The sequence below is a fragment of the Lithobates pipiens genome, unplaced genomic scaffold (genome assembly GCF_037356315.1).
Source record: "Lithobates pipiens isolate NorthernLeopardFrog02 unplaced genomic scaffold, aLitPip1_a1.2 Scaffold_13, whole genome shotgun sequence".
Taxonomy (NCBI): Eukaryota; Metazoa; Chordata; class Amphibia; order Anura; family Ranidae; genus Lithobates; species Lithobates pipiens.
The window spans coordinates 185,363,188-185,370,002 of record NW_027507718.1 but is presented as its reverse complement, the minus strand read 5'-3'; the positions used below and the strand labels follow the sequence as shown (position 1 = coordinate 185,370,002).

General features: G+C 42.8%; 1 protein-coding gene across 1 annotated transcript in view; it reads left to right on the top strand.

Annotated features, from left to right (window-relative positions):
* Positions 1-6,815, top strand: part of ARRDC2 (arrestin domain containing 2) — a 90,110-nt gene that overhangs the window by 43,418 nt on the left and 39,877 nt on the right. The window lies entirely within an intron of this gene.

Genomic DNA, 6,815 nt, shown 5'->3' with positions numbered 1-6,815 from the left:
AGTGCTGGGACAATTGAGGACTCGGGTAAGTAAAAGGGGGCTGAGGGATACTGATGCCTAAACATTTTTACCGTATTTCCAGGAATGCGTTAAGGTAAAAAAAACATTTGGGCTTTATAACCATTTTAATGCTGCCAGTCCTACCACTATAGAAGATTAGCTGTTCCTTGCTGTTCATCTCTGCATGTTGATCTAAGACTATTGTTACACGTGATACTGAGTTTGTGTAAACACTTTTGTGTAAGCTTATGGAATCCAATGCACAATAGCGCTAAGGGGGCATCTTGTGTCGATGGCAAATGATTGTGAGCAACTCTTTGACTGAAGGAATAATCAAGCCTTGGTTCTTTGTATAGTTTGTAATTACCAATGTACATGGCAGCCTTTGTGATATGCTTATAGAACAACTGAACGGAGACAATAGTCCCTGCAATAATTAGTAGCCAGAAACTGTATGAATCTAGTTTATTATGGCAATTAGGAGGCACTTTAACTCAAACTAACATAATCCTGTGTCAACACACATGAATTTCCATTGATTTTATTTGAGAACACATGTGCCTGAAAACTGACGTGCGTGAGTACAGCCTAAGGAAAGCGTGATATCAAAGAACTTAAAAAAATGACTCTCCATTAAAGAAGTGTTTATAGGGGCGCCATCTTGCTTCTCAGGGATACCCATTTGGTATCTCTTCCTCTCTCAGCACTGTCTCAGTTCAATGCTGTTTAACAGACACCCATGAAGAAACTGGCATGATTACAGTAAAGCAAGCTGTAGGTTTGCCATACTTAAAGGGGAACTAAACTGTATATAAATGTGTGACCCCCTTGGGAGCTTTTGCCATAATGTGAATATATGCATAGCATTTTACCTTCGAGCCATCAAGTTTAGGTCCATATAAAGAAGGTTGCATATATATATATATATATATATATATATATATATATATATATATATATAAACCAATTGTTAAAGAGGAAAAAAATAAGGAAGTTTTAATAAGAGCTTGTATTAAACTGATTTAAAAGCAGCCCCTTATATCCCACCCCTGCTTAATAAACTGTGCTAAAACAATATTTTTAAGGGAAACCAATAAACCTACAAATAGGGGCAATAAAATAAACTTGTACCTTTCTCATAAATCTTCCTGCCAGGGCTCAGCATCCTGCGTCGCCATTTAAAAATACAAACCGAAAAAACATAGCAGCCTCCTTCTTCCTCATTTCCCAGCCCACCGAATATGTCTGCACTCAATCTTGTGCGCGTGCTGTACAAGATCTGGCACAACTTATTAATTGCGCTATGCTAAATCTTGTCTGGTGCATGCACCATGTGAAATCATCTGGCATGGCTGGTTGTTCAACAACAAGCTACTCCAGATCTCTCATGAAGCATGGACAATATCGGGCAGATCTCCTTGGAGGAACTGGTGATATAGCTTTCCCAGGGGGCATCTGTGAGGCTCTGCTACATTACCAGTGACTTATGAAAACCAGGAAACAACATAATTTAAGTTAAACAAAACTCTTAATTTTATAAATGAATTTGGGGATGTTTAGGAAAATGCATACAGAGCTCCGTGCACCATGGGTTTTTGTGTTTGGGAGGATAAGGTCTGCTTTATGCTTGTTTTAGAATATTAAAACATTTTAGTGTGATAGTTGCCAGAACCAGGTCCTCAGTAGTGGTCTTGGGCAATAATGGAGGATGGATGGTGTTTAAGGCTCATGCACAGAAATGTAAATATGGGCGGGCATATGGGCAGACGGCCAGGAGCCCCAGCTGGTGCATATATCGGCCCATCAGACTGTAGTGACAAAATACACTGCACCCAATTATAGACCTGTAAATGCTGATATGGTTCTCCCCTAATGTGGAGGTTACACCCATACACCTGTATTTGCGCTTGCATGCATCAGCCCCTTTTGGCACCTACAACTACACATTGAGCCTACATAATGCTGTTCTAAAAAGCAACCCATTATTTGCCAGGATCTCTGAAAAATAAGGCTGGACTAGTTAAAAGCAGCATTTCAGATTAGCACAAATAATTAGTGGCCCTCTTAAGTAGGTGGAAGAGCTTGCATCTTATGTACATGTACATGTACATCTGGCCGATCCATCGCAAGAATTTCTTTAAAAATATACTGACTTTTAATGTGATAGCATGTAATGTAAAACAAAGTAGAGACTGCCTCTTACTAGGTTTGAGAAGAGCGTAAAAGAGGTATTGGATACGGAAAGATGTCCATTTTATATCTCTGCCTCATGCCAAGTCTAATATGAAATCTGCTATCTGATGTGATGGAGCGCCTGTTTAATGACCTTTTGCTTAATTAAGAGAACATACAATATAAGGTTGTTTGTGCATTACTTGTCTTGCAGGTAAAACTGCTCTGGGCTCCCATGGTCACCAGTCACATGAAACAAATGCTTGGGTATTAGAAACATCTGATCTGATAAAGGAAAAGATCGGCATTTAGGCAGAACTGCTGCCTCTGCCTTTAAAAGAAAGTAAAGCTGAAACCTTTTTTTAATTTCTTGTACACAGTCACATAATACACATGCCCTATATAGATTTGAGAACGTGTACATTTTTCATGTATATAGAACTTTCCACCTCAAGATACATGGAGGTTATGCTGAAGATCAGGGTAATGTTCTCGGCTGCAGCAGGCACTGATAATTATCCTGACACTGGATTACGTAGCAGGAGAGCAGTGGCGGCTGGTGGTTGAAATTTTAGGGGGACACAAAACACACCTGTCCCACTCACTCGCTATACCTCTTCCCTGGGCCCCAGTTGATGACCTCCCATGGCTTCCAATACTACCTCTACGCCGATGACACCCAGATCTATCTCTCCACTCAACTCACCCCCTTGATCTCCTTGCGGATCTCAAATTTACTGAATGACATATTGGTATGGATGTCACACTGCTTTCTCAAATTCAAGCTTTCTAAAACTGAGCTTGTTATATTTCCCACTTCCTGCCCCCCCCCCCCCCCCCCCATGACTTTACCATTAAGATTAACAGCACAACCATTGGTCCCTCCACACATGCCAGGGTATAATCCTTGATTGTGACCTCTCCTTCAGCCCCCACATCCAATCGCTGGCTAAATATTGCCGCCTTAACCTCCAACATCTCCAAAATGCAACCCTTCCTGACTAATGACACCACAAAGCAACTTATTCACTCCTTGATTATTTCCCGCCTTGACTACTGCAACTCTCTCCTTAACCACATGCCGACCGGGCCATAGCCGAAAGACTGCTACAGCGTGGTCGGCTTATTCTGGGTGGACGCCCGTGGGACATCCTCCCAGAATCTTGCTCCCATGCACCCCCTGGGGTATGCACCCAGGAACATACATGACCGGATCACGGTAAACGGGCACTGATAGCGGCCATTTACCACGTGATTGCTCCATCAAATGACGGAGCAATCACTTGTAAACAAACTGGCGTCGCGTCATGACGCTGGTTCCTCCCTCCCCTCTCTGTACCGATTGGTACAGTGAGAAGGGAATAGGAGAGATGGCAGTAGCGCTGTGGGCTGGATGTAAAGTGCCCACAGCCCTGCACAGTGACAATAATATGCCCATACTGTGCAATAATCTGCCAATACTCTGCAATAAATTTTAAAAGAAACAAAGAATATTATTTATTTATTTTATCAAATTTTGAGTCTTACGCAAAAAATAAAAAAGCCCAGCTGTGATTAAATACCACCAAAATGTCTAAATCCACCGCCCTCCCCATAGGGATCCCTCCTGCAGAACTTTCCCATCTTAAGCAGACATTTTCCTTCCATTGGTCTGACTCCCACCTCTCCTACTTAGGAATAGTTCTTCCAGAGAATTACAAAAAATTATTTGCAGCCAATACCCCCCACTCGTTGCGAAACTGAAGAAAATCCTGAAGCTATGGTCAAACCTATATATCTTTCATAGGGAGAATAATAGCCCTCAAAAAGGTAATTCTTCCCCGCCTCCTACCCTGTTTCCCCTAAAATAAGACCTAGTGTGATTGTCGGTGATGGCTGCAATAAAAGCCCTACCCCCCAAATAAGCCCTAGTTAAAGTCCTTGTAGGTCTTCTTTTCAGGGTAGGGCTTATTTTTGAGGAAACAGAGTAGGGCTTATTTGGGTGGTAGGGCTTATATTGCAGCCAACACCGACAATCAGGCTAGGTCTTATTTTAGGGGAAACAGGGTATATATGTTCCGGTCCCTCCCAATTAAAATTTCAAAATCGTACCTTAATGATTTCCAATCTCATCTTAATAGGTTCATATGGCAGGACAAGCCCTCTAGATTTGCCAGAAATGTCTTGTATGGCTCCTCAAAGTAGGGGCTTGGGGGTCCCGCAGATCTGGCTCTATTATATAGCTAGTAGATTCTCACAACAAGCCCAATGGAACATTAGGAACTCTAAGGTACCGTGGGTTCAATTTGAACAGGAATCTATACACCCCTTGTTCCTGCCGGGTATTATGTGGTCCTCTAATCTGACTGACCGGACTCAAATCCACAAAAATGTAATTGTCTTGGATGGCTTATGTCTCTGGAACATGTATAAGAATAAATACGGCCTAGTTTCCCAGACACCTGTGGGTGCCTCGTATTTGGGGGACCACAGGTTCACATCAGCCTATGATCACCGGGCTTCTTTCCAAATTTGGATCGAGCTTGGCCTCGTTTCGCTGAAAGAGATTTTCTGGTTGATTCTAAATTCGCCACCTTTCAAGAGTTACAATCTAGATTCCAGATTCATAGCAACGAATTCTTCCACCATTTACAAATCCGTCATTTTTACTTACAACACCACCCTGGCCCTTATTCCCTCCCCCTGACATACTTTTGAAGATATCTGCCACACCACACCCAGACAAAAGGGACTTTACAAGATACTGCAATCAGCGGTGAAAAGGGAAGGGTTGAACTATAGATCCAAATGGGAACAAGAGCTGGGATTGGAGGCTAATGCAATCGACTGGGATAAAAACTGCACAAACATGTGCCAATGTTCAAGATCGTTATCAATCAGAGAAACAGCCATTAAAGTAATTACCAGATGGTATTATATACCCCTGCGGTTGCAAAAGTTCTTTCCTCAGGCACCTTCCAGTTGTTTCAGGGGCTGCCCTCAACCAGGCTCTTTCAGACACATTTTCTGGGAGTGTGACCGGATCCAACCCATATGGCAACACCTATTCGGTCTAATTAATAAGTTAGCCGGCTACACTATAACCATGGAGGCCAGTCATTCTTTATTTCAGTCTCCACCGGATACTCCTAAGCACCCGAGGCACTTAATCTATTCAATCTGTTTAGCCATGCAGTGGTCTATAGCACTCAATTGGAAATCTCCTTCATTACCGCCCAGATTTTGTCACGTGTTGATCTAATGATGCACTCTGAGACAATCCACCACATTTTACATGACACTATCCCTGTGTTTGAAGCTAAGCGGAAACCTTGGTCTGTATTCAGACTTCTGAACTAGCTGCGCTAGTCTCTCTCCCATCCCCTGTTTTATTTTTTATTTTTTTCTTATTTCTTCTTTTATCTTGGGCTTTTTGGCCTTTTGTTTTAGATATATTCTATAATATAGGCTCTAAATGTTTATCTCGTCCATACGGATTGCCACACAAGAAACAGCCTCACATTCATCGATTTCTGGGGTTGATGATTGTGTTTTATATATGCATATTGTACATGATTTTTACCATGCAACAATGACTTCTTTTTCTGTATGGATGTCTCTTCTCATTCACATGTTTTGTTACCCTGATTATTACTTTTCAATAAAAAAAAAGTTTGAAAACGTAAATATCACCAAAAGAAAGCTCTATTTGTGTGAAAAAAAGGACAAAAAATTAATTTGGGTACAATGTTGCATGACTAATTGTCATTCAAAGTGTGAGAGCACCGAAAGCTGAAAATTCGTCTGGTTAGGAAGGGTGTTTAAGTGCCCAGTTGTCAAGTGGTTCATTGCCTACCAGGGGCGGACTGACCATTTGTCTACTCGGGCACTGCCCGAGGGCCCCAGGCCACTAGGGGGCCCCATCAGGGTTGCCAGCCTCAGTAAAACCAGGGACAGTGTGTAAAAATCCTGAGATTATAGCTGCCCAAACTCTCCTGTACCTTCTCAGCCAATAGAAACATGTCTGTGTATACTGTGTGTACATGTATGTGTATACTGTGTGATTGTATACTGTGTGGCCCCATAATCTCTGATTGCCCGGGGGCCCCATAATCTCCTATTGCCCGGGGGCCCCATGAGTTGTCAGTCCGCCCCTGTTGCCTACCCTTACGCAAGCTATCCCCCCCCCCCCCCTTCAGTCTATTATGAATGCTGCTGCTGCTAGACTAATACACCTCACTAACCAACCTGTGACTTCTCTGCCAATCCCTTCACTGTCTTCCCCTACCCCACCATATAAAATCCAAAATGCTAACCACAACATACAAGACCATCCGTTACATCACCAACCTCATCTGCAGATATCGCCCAAATCATCCCCTCTGCTCCTTCCAGGACCTCCTGCTGTCTTGCTCCCTTGTTACCTCCTCCCAGGCTCGCCTTCAAGATTTCTCCCGAGCCTCTCCCATCCTCTGAAATGCCCTTCCTTGGTATATTCGGTTAGCCCCTAACCTGTCCACCTTTAGGAGATTGCCTGAAAACTCACTTATTCAGGGAAGCCTATCACATGCCGACCTAACAATTGTCCCTGAGCCACCCCCATTCCAAATCATTCCCTACGTCTATTACCTTTTGTACCACCACCCCCTCCCTTTAAACTATAA